General features: G+C 38.4%; 1 protein-coding gene and 1 long non-coding RNA gene across 2 annotated transcripts in view; one reads left to right on the top strand and one right to left on the bottom strand.

Annotated features, from left to right (window-relative positions):
• Nucleotides 1-399: 399 nt before the first annotated feature.
• Nucleotides 400-1,228, bottom strand: LOC111094810. The gene is made up of 3 exons (XR_005386807.1): nt 1,068-1,228; nt 695-846; nt 400-540 (listed from the first exon to the last, which is right to left on the bottom strand). It is a non-coding gene; the product is annotated as an uncharacterized LOC111094810 (long non-coding RNA).
• An 81-nt stretch (nt 1,229-1,309) lies between these two features.
• Nucleotides 1,310-17,207, top strand: part of LOC100688890 (doublesex- and mab-3-related transcription factor C2-like) — a 34,764-nt gene continuing 18,866 nt past the window's right edge. The window contains exon 1 of the mRNA XM_038588985.1: nt 1,310-1,457. The gene's annotated coding sequence lies outside the window, so the exon portion shown is untranslated. The remainder of the gene's footprint in view (nt 1,458-17,207) is intronic.

Below are 17,207 nucleotides of genomic sequence, written 5' to 3'. Positions count from 1 at the left end.
CTATACGCTTATGAGTCAACCAGTTTTTCTTAGGCTCCAGAGATTCTTTTTGCACGTGTTCCTCCCCCCTCCCCTCCATATAAGCCCTGCCCAGTCATTTTTGAATGTGAAAACTCTGTGTGGTATTGGGTCATTTCTGCAGTCATTTCCCCATTAGGGTCAGAGCTGCCTCCTGGGAAACACTCACTCTTCATTGGCTAAAGCTATCACAACCGTGACTGAAGAACCATCAGCAGTGCCCCAAGAAGGAGGGTGTACAGCCTATTGAGCTAAGTAAGATGCTAACTCCCTCCCTCTGCCACCCCACCACCACAACTGACAACCCCCAATTCACCTAAGGCTGGAGTCAGTGTTGCAAATTACAGTGTTGAAAAGTTGAAGCAGAAACGGTCAAGTGTGCCAGCATTTATTTCAGGCCCAGTGACCAAGAAACTGGAGAAAGCAGGGAGCATGTGGCAGCAGAAGGGGGCTCGATCACCATTTATGGGTCTGTCTCTGTGGACCCCGTGGTCTCAGTTTCCGAATGTCTGGTATCCTTCCCTACAAAGGCGAAGCAGAGTGACAAACTGTACCCTTGGGAACTCTGGGGAAGTCAGGCCTGGCCTGGGGGCTTCGTGGGTTGAGTAGGAAGGGGAGGCATGCTTGGCTTGGTTGTGAGCAGTGAGAGAGGCAGAGGCTGGCTCTGAGCTCTCACCTGAAGGACCTGGTGAAACATGGCAGGGTACTCTGGAACCAGCTCCTTCAAGACCCTTAGGGACTAGCAGGCTCTCTAGGTGAGCCTGTGCCATTGGATGTATCCTCTGTAGTGTCAGACCAAAAACCACATTCCTTGGTGTCTTTCCCATTCTGGAAAACAAACAAACAAACAAACAAACAAACAAACACAAAGAGTAAATAGCCTCATCCTAGTGGTCCCTGCCTTCCCTGACATTCATTAACTCATTCAACAAGTATTACGTGCATCCCTGGCCCTATTCCAGGTGCGAGGGATACAGCAGGGACTGCTATAGGTCAAACCCCAGCCCCTTGCGGCTGACACTGCAGGATAACAGGGAAAGCAGACTCACTAGGTCAGGAGGTGGAAGGAAGGGAATGAAGATCATACTTCTAGGAGAGTGTGATGTGCCAGTAGTGATGGACAGGACTTCCCTGAAGAGACCAGTAGAACTCCTCACTCTGCTAAGGGGAAAGAGGCTAAGGGCCTGGCCCCTCTACACCCCTCCAGCCCCTCCAGCCCCGCCCTGTCTTTTCTCCCTCCTACAGCTTAGTGCACTGTGCCCAAGCAGTGGATACATTTCTTTTCTGTGACATCCCCCCACCCCGTTCCTGTGCCTTTTACTCCCACCCCTCCTGTGTCTTTTTCTTTCTTTCTTTCTCTTAGTTTCTCTGAACCTCCCAGAAGGCTCAAGCCAGGTTTTTGTTCGCTGACCAAAAAAGCAGAGGTGTTCAGGCAGATGGTAAGTTGTTATTTGATGGGGATGCCATAGACAGGAGTGTTCATGTGGGCCCTCCCCAGAGTTAGATTCGTAGGATTATGTACATCAAAACTCTGATGGGGGGGGGTTGTGCGGATCCAAATGAATTATTAAAGCAAATGAACTAGGTGATGGCATCCATAGTCCAATCAACAGCAGAGCTTTTTCTCTCAGTGGGTTATGTGAGATACCATGTCTATGAGTCAGCATCCAGTGGGTAGTGGACAGGTGGTTTGGGGCCTCATGGGTAGCTTGGAAAATGTAAGGGACAGAGGGGAAGGGTCTGGGCTGGGCTAGGTTGAAAGCAAAACAAGTGAGGTAAGGGCTCATTGTTGCCTAGCTCTGCTATATGAAATTTCATCTTTGAACTTGGGTTTCAAGTGAAGCTGTCTATTTATGCTCCCTTTTTGCCACTGAGAACCATGAGAGTCTGGGCCACTGACTCTAAGGGAGCTTCCTTGCAAATAGGATCTGGGAGGGAAAGAGGAAGTAGGTTGCCTCAGAATCTTTTATTTGGTTTCTGAAGCAATAGTGTGGTTTAAGCAAGCATCTCTTATATAACTGTCAGGATACAAGGCTAATCTTCTCTGGTGGCCTATCAGTGGGCCATGGCCTGGGGTTATAGGAATGAATGAGGCTTGGTTGCTGCTTCAAGCCACTCTGTGCAAGGGAAGCTGAGAAAAGGATGATTACAGTAGAGAGCAATGGAACGAACTTTACATGGCTTTGGGAGGACCAAGAAGGGACAGCCACCCAACCTTGGGAGTTAGAAGAGAGTCTTGGAGATTTCCCAGAGAAGGCATGCCTGAAATGGGTGAGGAAAGAAGTTACCAGGAAATAGAGAAAGGGGAGTGCTTTGCAAGCAGAAACCCAAGGCAATAAAGTGAGTTTTTGTAACCGAAAAATAAGCAGACCCTGTTGTGGGGATTAAGTAGAAGTCAAGGTCAGTCATGAGGTTCCAGTACAGAAGTAGAAAACGGTGCGACACAGAGATACTGAACTCTGTTTTTTTAAGAAGCAAAAGGGTGGTTTTTGTTTTGTTTTGTTTTGTTTTGTTTTGTTGGTGTTTGTTTGTAATTTTGATAACAGTCCATTGATTATTTTCCCTTTGTGATTCACACTTTTTTGATTGAATGTTCTACCTAAGATATCTTTGCCTAACTTCGTGACACAAAAATTTTCTCATATGTTTTCTTGTAGATTTTCAATTTTATAATGTGCACTTAGATCTATGATTTATTTTGAGTTAATTTTCTGCATACAGCATGAGGTATTGAAGTTTTGTTTGTGCTTTCTTTTTCCGTATGGAGATACACTTTTCCCAGTACCACTAGTTAATTATTAGTTAATTTCATTACCTTAGAACCTTTGCCACAAACCAACTTACCATATACGTCTAGGTCTATTTCTGGGCTATTTTATCCTTTGATCCATATATCTATTTTTACAGTATTTTTATAGTACCACCCTATCATGAATACCATGCCTTTATATTAAGTCAGGGAACTTGGTAGTGTGAGTCCTCCATCTTTGTTCCTTTCCAAATGGCCTTGGTTATTTTATGTCCTTTGCATTTCCACATAAAAAGCTATTTGAGATAGCTTTTCATTTTAATTGTGATTATGGTGAACCGCTAGAAGAATTACCAGAGAATTGGCATCTTAAAACTTTTTTGAGTCTTCTGATCCATGAACATAGCACATCTCCATTTACTTAGGTCTTTAATTTCGTTCAGCAATATTTTATAGGTATCTGTGTATAAGTCTTGCACAGATTACATTAAAATTCTCAATAGATATTCCAATTATTTTGCTGCTATTATAAGTGACATTTAAGAAAATTTCCATCTCTTCCTCTGTGAGATTTCTCTTCATGTCTTTTGCCCGTTTCATGATTGGATTGTTTGTTTCTTTGCTGTTGAGTTTAATAAGTTCTTTATAAATCTTGGAAAGTAGCCCTTTATCTGATATGTCATTTGCAAACATGCACATGAGAAAATGCTCTGCATCACTTGCCATCAGGGAAATACAAATCAAAACCACAATGAGATACCACCTCACACCAGTGAGAATGGGGAAAATTAACAAGGCAGGAAAGCACAAATGTTGGAGAGGATGCGGAGAAAAGGGAACCCTCTTACACTGTTGGTGGGAATGTGAACTGGTGCAGCCACTCTGGAAAACTGTGTGGAGGTTCCTCAAAGAGTTAAAAATAGACCTGCCCTACGAACCAGCAATTGTACTGTTGGGGATTTACCCCAAAAATACAGATGCAATGAAATCCCGGGACACCTGCACCCCGATGTTTCTAGCAGCAACGTCCACAATAGCCAAACTGTGGAAGGAGCCTCGGTGTCCATCGAAAGATGAATGGATAAAGAAGATGTGGTTTAAAAAAAAAAAAGAAGATGTGGTTTATGTATACAATGGAATATTACTCAGCCATTAGAAACAACAAATACCCACCATTTGCTTTGACGTGGATGGAACTGGAGGCTATTATGCTGAGTGAAGTAAGTCAATCGGAGAAGGACAAACAGCGTATGTTCTCATTCATTTGGGGAATATAAATAATAGTGAAAGGGAATATAAGGGAAGGGAGAAGAAATGTGTGGGAAATATCAGAAAGGGAGACAGAACATAAAGACTCCTAACTCTGGGAAACGAACTGGGGGTGGTGGAAGGGGAGGAGGGTGGGGGGTGGGGGTGAATGGGTGACGCGCACTGAGGGGGGCACTTGACGGGATGAGCACTGGGTGTTATTCTGTATGTTGGTAAATTGAACACCAATAAAAAATAAATTTATTATAAAAAAAGAAAATTTCCATCTCCAGTTATTTGTTCTTAGTATATTGAAATAAAAAGAACTTTTCTTTATATTGACTTTGTATCCTGTGACCTTATTAAATCGTTTATTAGATCTGGGAGATGATTTTTGTTTCTTGTTTTTTTTTCTTTCCCTAGATTAGTATTTTCTTTGTAGACAACCTGATTTGTGAAAATAAAGACAGCTTTTTACTTCTTCCTTTTCTATCTGCATGCCTTTTATTTCCTTTTCCTGCTTTATCTCATCAACTAGGACCTGAAATATAACATCAAATAGACACAGTAAGAGTGGACATTTGGCCATATTCTTAATCTTATGGGAGAAGCATTCAGTCTTTCACCATTAATTATGATGTCAGCAGCAGGTTTTTGGTAGAATTACTTTATCAGGTTGAGGATGTTCCCTCATGCTCGTAAGTTACCGGCTGTGGGTGTGTTTGTTTGTCCGTTTGTTAGTTTTTTTATTTTTATTTTATTTATTTATTTTGTTTACCACGAATGGATGTTTTATATTATCAAATGACTGTTCTGTTGTATATTGTGATAATTATTTCTTTTCTTTCATTCCCTCAGTATGGCAAAATACTGTATGTATTTTTTAAATGTTAAAATGGCCTTGTATTCCTAGGATAAACTATGCCTGGTCACGGATTATACTTTTCACATGTCCTTGGATTCAAATTTCTAAACTTTTGTTAGTGAGTTTTACCTCAATGTTCATCAAGGATATTAGTCTGTAGTGCTTTCTTTCCCTTGTAATGTCATTTTCTATTTTTTTTTTTTGTATAAAACTCATGTTGCCCTCATAAAATGAATTGGCCAGTGTTTCTCCTAGATTTTCTGGAAAAGGTCTGTAGGACTGTTAGTATTTTTTTCCTTTTAAATGTGTGATACTGTTCACCAGTGAAGCCATCTAGGACCAAAGTTTTCTTTATGAAAAAATCTTGAATTACAAATTCAATGTCCACATATTTGTGTATTTTCCAGTTTCTCTTCTGCTGCTAATTTTAGTTTCACTCCATTGTGATTGGGAAAAGAAAGTACTTAGCACGATTTCCATCTCTTCAAATTTATTAGGGCTTGTTTTGTGGACTATCATACGGTTGATCCTGGAGAATGTTCCAGGTGCACTAGAGAAAAATGTGTATTTTTTTTGTTTGGGGGTGGAGTGCTCTGTATGTTTGTTAGATACCATTGCTCTGTAGGGTTGTTCAAATCCTGTATTTCCTCGTTGATCTTCTGTGTGGTAGTTCTATTCATCACTAAGTGTGAGTCCTGAAGTCTCCTCCTATCATTGTAGAGCTGACCATGTCTTCCTTCAATTCTGCTAATGTTTTCCTCATATATTTTGGAGTTCTGATATTTGGTGCAAATATGTTTATAATTATCATATATTCCTGGTTCATCGACCCCTCTATCATTATATAATGACCTTCATTGTCTCTTTTGACAGTATTTTTTCTTAAATCCTACTTTGTGTGATATTAGTATCACCACTCCAGCTCTTTTGTTTTTGTTTTTAGTTACTATTTTAGGGGAGAATCTTCTCCCATCTTTTCACTTTCAGCTTCTGTGTGTCCTTAGATCTTAAGTGAGTTTGTAGTAGATAGCATATAGTTGGATCATTTTTTTAAGAAAACTATTCTGCCAATCTGTGTCTCTTAATTGAAGAGTTTAATGCATTTGATACATTTGAAGTAATTGCTGGTAGGGAAACATTTTTTCATTTTATTATTTGTTTTCTGTATTCCTTGCAATTTGTTTGTTCCTCATTTCCTCCATTACTTTCTTCCTTATGTTTAGTTGCTTTTTGTGGTTTCACATTTAGATTCCCGTCTTGTCTTTCTGTGTGTGTACTCAGTAGACATCTTCTTTGTGGCCGCCATGGGAATTGCATCAAACATTCTACTGAAGTATGACAATATATCTTAAATTGATCCCAACTTAACTTCAATTGCCTACAAAAACTCTAGTCCTTTTACAGTTTTGCTTCTCTTTTTATATTATTGATTTCACAACTTTTATATTTATATACTGTGTACCCATTAACATGGGCTTATTATTATTTTTTATGCATTTCTCCCTCATATTCTATAGGAAACAAAAATAAAGTTGCAAATGAAAATTACAGTAACATACGTTTTTATCTGTCCATATATTTACCTTTACTGGACAACTTATAGGACAATTCACATGGCTTCAAATTACTGTCTAGAGTCCTTTAGTTTCAACTTGAGGGACTCCCTTTAACATATCTTGCATGGCAGGCCTAGTGGTAATGAACTCCATCAGCTTTTGTTTCTTTGGGAGTGCCTTAATCTCTCTGTTGTTTTTGAAGGACAGTGTTGCTGGATATAGTGCTCTTGGTTGACAGTACTTTTCTTTCAGCACTTAAATATATCATCTCACTATCTTCCGGATGTCAAGGATTCTGCTGAGAAATTTGCTAGTAGTCTTCTTAGGGGTCCCTTATACATAATGAATCACTTTTCTCTTGCTCTTTTGAGGATTCTCTCTTTGTCCTTGGCTTTTGACAGGTTGGTTACAATGTGTCTTGGGGTGGGTGTCTTTGTGTTTATCTTGCTTGAATCCTTCAGTTTCTTGGATTCGAATAAGTATGTCTTTCTTCAAATTTGGTAAGTTTTCAGCCATTATCTCTTTGAATAATCTCTCTTATTCAATGCTCCCTTACCCTTTTGGGACTCCCATAGTGCATATATTGTTTCACCTGATGAAATTCTGGAAGCCTCTTAGTCTTTCTTCACTTTGATTCTTCCTTTTTCCCTTTTGCTCCTCAGAATCAATAATTTCAAATAATCTCTTTTCAAGTCCATTGATTATTTCTTCTGCTTGTCCGAGTCTGCTGTTGAAACCCTCTAGTGAATTTATCATTTCAGGCACTGTATTTTCCATTCCTAGAGTTTTTGTTCGGCACCTTAAAAACTAATTTGTCTTTGTTGCTATTAGCCTTTCATTCCTATATCATCTTCATGATTCCCTTTAGCTCTTTGTCTCTGTTTTCCTTTAGCTCTTTGAACATATTTAAAAGAGTTCTTGTAAAGTCTTGATCTAGTAATTTTGATGCATGTGTTTCTTTAGGGACAGGTTCTGGAGATCTCTATCTAGCTATCATCTATCTACCTACCTATATATTCTATATTCTTTTTAATGGGCCTCCCCCCCCCCACCGTGTACCTTACTCTTCTTCTTTACTGTATTTTGGAACCATACGTTATTGATTTGAGGCCCTTGTTCTTTTATAATATAAGCATTTAATGCAATAAATTTTCCTGTAAGCACTGCTTTATCTGCATCCCTCAAATTTTGTTCTGCTGTGCTTTCATTTCTATTCAATTGAAAACATTTTCTAATTTCTTTTGTGATGTCTTCTTTGGCTTATGGGTTATGAAAATATTTCTTGTTTAATTTCCAAGAAATTTGGGATTTTTTTGCTATGTTTATGTTATTGGTTTATCATTTATTGCTGTCACAGTCAGAAAATCTGCTCTGTATGATTTCAGCCGCTATACATTTCTTGAGACTTGTTTTAAGACCCAACACAGAGTCTGTCTTCATGTAATATCCAACTCTGCCTCTGGTCATATCCTTTGGTATGATGTGCCTGATAATCATATACACACTCGGCTATCTGTTGATTAGTATTTGCATGATTAGTATTCTCTACACTCTCACCTATTAATTTCTAATCTATTTGCATCTTTGTATATACTATCTATAAGTTGTTGTACAAAGCATATAGTGTGGTTTTAGTTTTTTCCATCCGGCAATGTATCTTTTTCTTCAAGTGTCTAGGTCCTTTAAATCTAGTGTAATTATCAATACATTTTGTTTGAAACCACAAACTTGATAGTAGTTTACTATTTGTCACATTTGTTCTCTGTTCTTTGTTCCTCTCATTTGTTACCTATCACTATTTATTTTACTCTCATGGTTACTCTTGGGGTTACAATATGCACCTTTAGCTTATCATACTCTACCTTCAAATAAGAGACACCATTTCACATACAGTGACATTTGCTCCTCTGGCATTTTGCTGGCATCCTCTGCATATATTTTACTTCTACATATGTGGTAAACACCATTGCCCTTTCATATTAATTGGTTATAAGTAGCCAATTATCTTCAATCATTTTTTAAATGAGAAAATGATATCTTTTATATATCTGTACATGTGTTTTATTCATTCATTCCTTTTGGCCAATCCAAGTTTCTGTGTGGTATCATTTTACTTATGACTGCAGAATTCCCTTTAACTAACCTTTCTTTTAGTAAAGATGTGCTTGTGATGATCCAATCCATGTTATTTTGCTTTAAATAGCTTCAATTCCCCATTTTTTAGAACAGTTTGTCAAGATTCAACTAACTCATTTAAATTCTACAATTCAACTTATTTGAGCAAATCCAAGAGTTGTGCAGCCATCACTATAATAAACTTAGAATATCTTCACATGTTAAATACTCTATGTCCGTTACCTGCCACTTCCCCTTTATTCCACAACTGCATCGCCTGAGCTTTAAGCAATGATTAATCTACTTTCCGAATTTGCAGATGTGCCTCTTCTGGACATTTCATATAAATGAAATCATAATGTGTGTGGTCTTTTGTGACTATCTTTTTTTTTTTTTTACATAGAATAATGTTTTCAAGTTTCATCGATGTTGTATCATGTATCAGTGTTTCATTCCTTTTTAAAATTTTTTATTTATGCATTTATTTTAACTGAAGTATAGTTGACATATAGTATTATATTCATCTCAGGTGTACAACATAGTGATGGGACAATTACATACATTACAAAATGCTCACTCCAATAAATGTGATTATCATCTGTCACTATACAAAGTTATAATGATATTATTGACTATATTTTCTACACTGTACTTTTCATCCCCATTTAGTTCATCACTGGAAGTTTGTGCCTCTTCATCCCCAAAGTAGTTGACTGCTCTGCTTACCACCCCCAACCTTCTACCCTCTGGCTACCACCAAGTTCGTTCTCTATGTTTATGAGTCTGCTTCTATCTTATTTCTGCTGTTGTTCGTTCATTTGTTTGCTTTGCTTTGTAGGTTGCACATATAAGTGAAATCATATGGTATTGGTCTTTTACTGTCTGGCTTATTTCACTTAGTACAATACCCTCTAGGGCCCTTCATGTTGTCACGAATGGCAAGAGTTCATTGCTTTTTTTAATGACCAAATAAAGTTTCATTGTGTATATATACCACATCTTCTTTATCCCTTTGTCTATTAACAGATACTTCCATATTGTGGCTATTGTAAACGAAGCTATGATGAACACGGGCGTGCATAAATCCTCTCAAATTAGTGGTTTTGTTCTCTTTGAGTAAATATCGAGAAGTGGAATTACTGGATTGTGTGATCTTTAATTTTCTGAGGAATTTGCATACTGTTTTCCAGAGTGAAAACTCAGAAATTTCCAACTTACATTCCCACCAACAGTACACAAGGGTTCCCTTTTCTCCGCGTCCTCACCAACACTTGTTATTTCTTCCCGTTTTATACTAGCCATTGTGACTGGTGTGAGGCCGTATCTCCTTCTGGTTTTGATATGCATGTCCCTAATGATTAGTTATATTGAGCATCGTTTCATGTGTCTGTTGGTCATCTGTATACCTCCATTGGAAAAATGTCTATTTAGGTCCTCTGTTAATTTTTATTTTTTATTTTTTTGTTTTTTTTTTGTTTTTTTTTTTTCTCTGTTAATTTTTAAATCAGTTTATTTGTTTTTTTTTTCTTACTTTGTTTCTTTGCTTGTTTTTGGTATTGAGTTTTCTGAGTTCTTTATATATTTTGGATACTAAGCCCTTATTGGATATGTCATTTGTGAATATCTTCTCCCATTTAGTAGGCTGCCTCTTTGTTTTGTTGATGGTTACTTTCACTGTGCCAGACCTTTTTAGTTTGATATAGTCCCACTTGTTTATTTTTGCTTTTGCTTTCCTTGCCTAGAGAGACATATCCAGAAAAATATTGCTAAAGCCCATGTCTATGAGTTTACTACCCAAGTTTTCTTTTAGAAGTTTTATGGTTTCAAGGCATGCATTTAGGTCTATAATCCATTTTAAGTTTGTTTTTGTGTATGGTGTAAGAAAGTGGTCCAATTTCCTTCTTTTGCACTGTCCAGTTTTTTGTAGCTGTCCAGTTTTCCCAAAGACTCCTTTTTGGAGAGATTGCTTTTATTTTATTTTATTTTTTGAAGAGACTGCCTTTGCCCATTGTATGTTCCTGCCTCCCTTGTCATGGAGTAATTGACCACATATATGTGGGTTTATTTCTGGGCTCTCTATTCTGTTCCATTGATCTGTGTGTCTATTTCTGTGCTGGTACCATATTGTTTTGACGACCTATAGCTTTGCAGTATAGTTAGAAATCTGGGATTCTGATACCTCAGGCTTTCGTCTTCTTTCTCAAGATTGCTCTGACTATCCAAGGTCCTTGGTGGCTCCATACAAATTTTAGGATCCTTTGCTCTAGTTCTGTGAAAAATACTGCTGGTATTTTGATAGGGATTGCATTGAATCTGTAGATTGCTCTATGTAGTGTGAACATGTAGACAATATTAATTCTTCCATTCCGAGAGCATGGTACATCTTTCCATTTATATATGTCATCTTCAGTTTCTTCCTACTCTACCAGCTTCCTGAGTGTTTTCCAGTACTATGTTTCTATAGCCAAATAACATTTCATTGTGTGGATAGATCACATTTTATGTATCCATTCATCAGTTGATGGCCATTTGTTTTGTTTCCACTTTGGGGGCATTATAATAAAAAATAATACTGCTGTGGACATTGGTATGCAAGTTTTTATGTGGATATATATTTTAATTTTTCTTGGGTTTATACCAAGGACTGGAATTGCTTGGTTATATGATAAGCCTGTGTTTAATATTTGAGAGAATGGCAGACAGTTTTCCAAAGCATATGCACCATTTTACATCCCAATCAATAATGCTTGAGGATTCAAATTTTTCCACATCATCAACAACAATCATTTTTATGATTTCATGCCTTTTTGTTTTTAGCTATTCTAGTGGGCATAAGTAAAATAGATTCTCATTGTGGTTTTTATTTGCATTTCCCTAAGGATGAATGGCATCAAGTTACTTTTCAAGTGCTTCTTGGCCATTTCCCTAATCTTTTTGGGGAAACCGACTATTCACATAATTTCCCCGTTTCTCAAGGAGTTTATATATTTTATCATTGGTTTGTAAAACTAATTTATATCATCTTGGTACAGGTCCCTTATGCTTATATGATTTCCAAATACTTTTCCCCTTCTGCAAGTTCTCTTTTCACTTTCTTGATGGTATTATTTGCAGCAAATAAAGTTTTTAAAAATCTGATGAAGCCCAGCATATCTTTTCATTTTGTTCATTGGCCTTTTGGTGGTATATCTAAGAAAACACTGCCTAAACCAATGTCATGACAATTACTGCTATGCTTTCTTCTAGGAGTTCTATACTTTTAGCTCATACATTTAGATCTGTGATCCATTTTGAATAAATTTTTGTATATGGAGTGAAATAAGGATTGGGTCCAATTTCATTCTTTTGTATGTGGATATCCAGTTGTCCCAGTAACATTTGTTGAAAACATTCCTTTTTACCCCATACAATTACCTTGCCACCTGTTTGAAAATCAATAGACTGTAAGTGTGAAAGTTTTTTTGATGGATTTGCAATTTGATTCCATTAATCTATACAAATATCCTTACACTAAGCCCACACTGTCTTGATTGCTGGAACCTCCTAGTAAGATTTGAAATTGGGAAGTTCGAGGCCTCCAACTTTAATCTTCTTTTTAAAGATTGCCTTGGCTATCCTGGAATACTTGAATTACCATGAGGGTTTTGAGATCAGCTTATTTTTGTAAAGAAGTCAGCTGGGGTTTTGTTGGAAATCACGATGTATCTATAGATGTGTTTGGGGCGTATTGCCAGGTTAATAATATTTAGTTTCCCAAACAATGGGCAGGGGATGGCTTTCCTTTTCCCCCCCTCCTTTTTATAAATTGTGGTAAAATATGCATGATGTAAAATTTAACATTTAACCATTTTTTGGCATACACCTCTGTTTCATTAAGTACACTCACGTCGTTGTGCAACCATCAACATTTTCATCTCCAGAATCTTTTCATTTACCCCAAATGAAACTCTGTACCCATGAAACACTAACTCTTCGCTACCCTTCTCTCCCCCACAATCCCTGGCAGCCACCATTCTGCTTTCTATCTGTATGATGTTCTGCCAATAGCTCCTTTGCCGTTTACTGTTCGTTTCATTTACATGTAATGTAATTAATGATAAGGTAGGATTTATTTCTGCCGTTGTCATTTTTTCCTCAAGTTTTTATGTTTTTCTCTCACATCGTAGAGGTGCCATTTTGTGTGAAAAATATTTTCTCTCCTACCCTTTTTATTCCCTTATTGTTACTAGAGTTTTGAATTATTTTCTTAGTGGTTGCCTCACAGATTACAATTAAGATTTTAATCTTAAAGAATTTAACTCAGATTAATACCAGCTTAATTTCAATATTATGTAAAAACTTTGATCTTGTATAGCTCTGGACCCTCCAGCTCCTTTGTAGTGTTATTGTCATAAAAATTACACCTTTATGCCTTTTAAGCCTATCCAGATAGTTCTATAATTATTGCTTTGTGCACTTGTATTTGATGCTCTTTATTTCTTCATGTAGATTGGAGTCACTCTCTGGTGTCTTTGGGGGGCTTCCTCTTAATATTTCTTGTAAGGCAGGCCTGCCAGTGATAAATTCACTCAGTTTTTCCTTATCTGAGAATGGGTTTATTTCACCTTCATCTTTGAAGGATAGTCTTGCTGGATAGAGAATTCTTGGCTGAGTCTTTCTTTCGGTGCTTTGAATATGACTTCCCACTACCTTCTGTTCCTCATGGTTTCTGGTGAGAAGTCAGCTGTTAATCTTACTAGGGAATCCCTTGTATGTGATGAGCTGCTTTTGTATCTCTGCTTTCAACCTTCTCTCACTGTCTTTGGTTTCCAGGAGTTTGACTAAGCTGTTTCTAGGTGCAGATCTCCTTGAGTCTGTCCTCCATGGAGTTTCAGATCTTTTGGTTTCTCTGGATTAATAATTGTAATAAGATTTGGGAAATATTTGGCCAGCCATTGTTTTTCTAATATTCTTTCTTCCCCTTCCTCTCCTCTCCTCTCCTCTCCTCTCCTCTCCTCTCCTCTCCTCCAGGAACTCTCATTATGCATAAGCTGGTGTGCTTAATCATGTCCTACAAGGTCTCTGAGGCCGTGTTCATCTTTCTTCATTATCTTTTCTTTCTTTTCCTCAGACTGTACTGCCCCAGTTGGCTTTAACTTCCAAGTTTCGTGATTCTTTTTAATCTCAATTGCAATTTCTGTTGAACTGTCTAGTGAATTTTTCGTTGTAATTATTGTACTTTTCAACTCCAGAATTTCTGTTTGATATTTTTAAAGCGATTTCTATCTCTTTGCTGACGTGTCTATTTAATGAATCATCAGTCTCACACTTTCCATTAATTCATAAGACATGGTTTCCATTAGATGTTGAACATATTTACAACAGTTGATTTAAAGTCTCTGTCCAGTAAGTCCAATGTCTGGGTATCCCTGCGTATGCTCCATACTTCTCTGTTTCTTTGCATGCCAGATAGGATTTGGTCAAAAGCTGGACATCTATTCTAAGTAATAGAACGTGGCAACTCTAGAATTCAGATTCTGCCCCCTTTCCAGGTTTTATTGTTGCTGTTCGTTTTTGGTATCCTTGTTGTCATTGGTCTGCTTAGTGACTTTTCTGAACTACTTCTGTAAAGTCCATATCCTCTGTTGCATGTGGCCACTGAATTCACTGCTTGGCTAGCTTAGTGGTTATCTTGTGGAGGCCGAGAAAATTAAGGCCATTCCACCTCAAGTTTAGCATTAGCACAAGTACAGCCATCCCAGGCCCCTGTGAATAAGAGCTGAACTTTACAGGAAAAACTGCAGAATGTCCTTGACAGGGAATCCCATATCAGAAAGATTACAGAGCTCAAAACACCCTGGACAGAGACAGAAAATCCTGTGTTGGAAGGAAAACAGATCTTAAGAAACTCCCCCACCCTTTCCCCCATATCAGAATGAAAAAAATTCCTCCACCCCTTCTGAAAATACCCTAGACCAGCCCATAAAAACCCAGCTGTAACCCACCGTGGGGTCCAAGCCCCTGCACTGCTGTGTGGAGTATACTTGGACCCAAGCTCCAGCTTGTAAATAAACCCTCATGCGTTTGCATTGGTGTCAGCTCCTTGGTGGTTTCTCGGATACATAATCTTGGGCACAACAATCTAATGATTGGGCAGAGGTGCCTTTAAATGATTGTAGCTGCTAAGATGCTCAGTTGTTGACATGGAGCCCTGTGTGTATGTTGGGCATGCCTTCAACACTCAGCCAGGCAGTTGTCTACTCTGTGTCAGCCTTCATTCCGGCTTTCTCAGAGCCTCAAAATAAAGCAGAGTTGAGAGCATGGGGCCTTTTGGGGTCTCTCCAGAGCATACTGTAGTCTTGGGAATGGTTCCGGCCTTCCAGATTCATAGGGATAATGTCATAGCTTTTTAAAGTCCCTACAGACATCTTATTCCTCAGTTTCTCCTTTGAAGGTTTAGGTTCACTTATTGTTCACCGCAAGTGTTACCTACTGCCTGAGGCGGTTGCAATGTTAAACAATTGCTCCTAAATGTTTTGACAAATGCCCCCAGGGAATGGGCACTTCAAATGGGCAAGCTCTGAGTCAGTCCAAATACAGACAGCCGTGTGAGTGGGGTCATCCAGGAAACAACCAGACAGATCAAATGATGACAGTTGTCTGGGAATGAAACTTTGCAGGAGGCCCATCTCCTTTCTGTTCCCTCTGGCAGCTGCCAAGCTGCTGGCTTTTACTGCAATTGTAGACTGTCCAGAGTCAAGGCTATCACAGGGTTGCAGAGAGGGGCATGGGAATATGACCGGTTAAAATGCCACCAAAAACTCACTCTTCCTACTGAGATTCATCTGTCTCTCTAGAATAAACATACTGAGGTTGTTGCATGCTTTTGGTGAATTTCCAGAGTTCTGAAAACATTGATTCTGAAATTTTCTGCCAGTTTTTTTCATGGATTTTAGGGAAGACAGAATTTTCAGAGGTTCTTCCTCTGCCGGCTTTGGCCGGCTTCCAGTACAACCTTTCACTGTGCTTGTCTATCATGGTGTTTGTTGCTGTGCTTTGCACTTACATGTCTCTCGACAAATGACTTTTGTTGGTCACTGACCACGTGAAAGGGACCACAATAGGAGCTGTGGGAGCAAAGATATATAAGGTACTATCTTTGATCTCAAAGGTGTCACTCTTGAAAATAAATGAATTTAACTGGAATATTTAAAGCGTAATGATTGCCAAGTCTGCATCTGGTCATCAAATTGTATCTTTTTTTAAAAAAAAGATTTTATTTATTGATTTATTGATTTAGAGACAGACCATGTGAGCACACAGGGGGAGGGGCAGTAGGAGAGGAAGAGAAGCAGACTTCCTGCTGACCATGAAGCCTGAGGCAGGACTCAATCCCATGGCCCTGAGATCATGACCTGAGCCAAAATCAAGAGCGGGATGCTTAACTGACTGAGCCACTCAGGCACCCCAGTCACCAAATTAAATCTTAATTCAGTTCAGTGGCAGTTAGTTTTGGCCTCCATGTCTTAAATATAACCAGGTCTTCACGAGGATATTTGGCAGCAAGCCTGGACTAATATCTCTGGTCACAACTAATTTCACCCCTAATCCCTTCAGGAAGCTGAGAGCCTCAAGTGAATAAGAGGGCAGATGAAGAACTGCAGAGATCTCCCATATGAAGAGTTAGAAAGAGAGATCCATTTGAACAGCCAGTCTCAGTTTTCATAATTCCATAGCACCAAGTTAGTACTTTACACTGAAATGGTTTATTTTTATATTGATGCAGCCCACCGCCCTGCTGGTTATTGATAGACTTCTGAGCAAAACATAGAAGAGACCCAAAAGACTACTCTTCACACCACAGAATGGAAATATAGCTCCATCTTTCTCCTTTTGAATCAATCTCTGCATACTCAACAAATATCACTTGGCCGTTGACCCAAGAGTCCCACAGTAGCCTTTATAAAATCTGAGTTTACATATAATGTCTATTTATGTGAAACCCTTTGAACTGCAAGAGATGCCTGCTAACATACAACCTGTTTGTTCAGGGCCTGATTACTCAAGGAACTCTGGAACCTTGGATAAATATGTCTGTAAAGTTGTCAAGGAGCCCACAAGTGACAATTAAGATAGATGATTTTTAATTTGAAACTTGGTTCTACCACTTCTTAGTTGGGCAAATTACTTAGTTTCTCCTAGTCTCAGATTTCCAGTTTTCAAAACTTGGAATAATCACGGGGGTGAGTACTAAATGTGACAATGTTTATAGAACATTTAGCACACTACCTGGCAAATAGCGAATGCCCCCAAAATATTAGCTCTAATTACTATTGACAAACCTCCAAAATGCCACAAACCCGCAAAATCTATTACGGTGACCCAAATTAAGAGATTCAGAATTCATTTGCCTCATTTGGCCAACAATGAGTTCCTCCCTCCGTGTGCTTGCACAGATGGACAGTGGCCAGGAGAAGAGCCCCCTGTTATGCTTCGTGATGTTGGGTGACAACAAAATCAACTTGCCGAAAATGAATGCATTTACCAAGTGACAAATTTGACACATCTACTGAATTTCTCATTTGTCATTTTAACAGCTTTTATAGGAAAGCTCATATTTGGTTATTGAAGCTGAAGTATGTTTCTGAATATTAACTTCAATGAAGTAGATATACCT

The sequence above is a fragment of the Canis lupus genome, unplaced genomic scaffold (assembly GCF_011100685.1).
Source record: "Canis lupus familiaris isolate Mischka breed German Shepherd unplaced genomic scaffold, alternate assembly UU_Cfam_GSD_1.0 chrUn_S1544H1732, whole genome shotgun sequence".
Taxonomy (NCBI): Eukaryota; Metazoa; Chordata; class Mammalia; order Carnivora; family Canidae; genus Canis; species Canis lupus.
The sequence above is the reverse complement of the archived record's forward strand: the minus strand, read 5'-3'. Positions and strand labels throughout refer to the sequence as shown.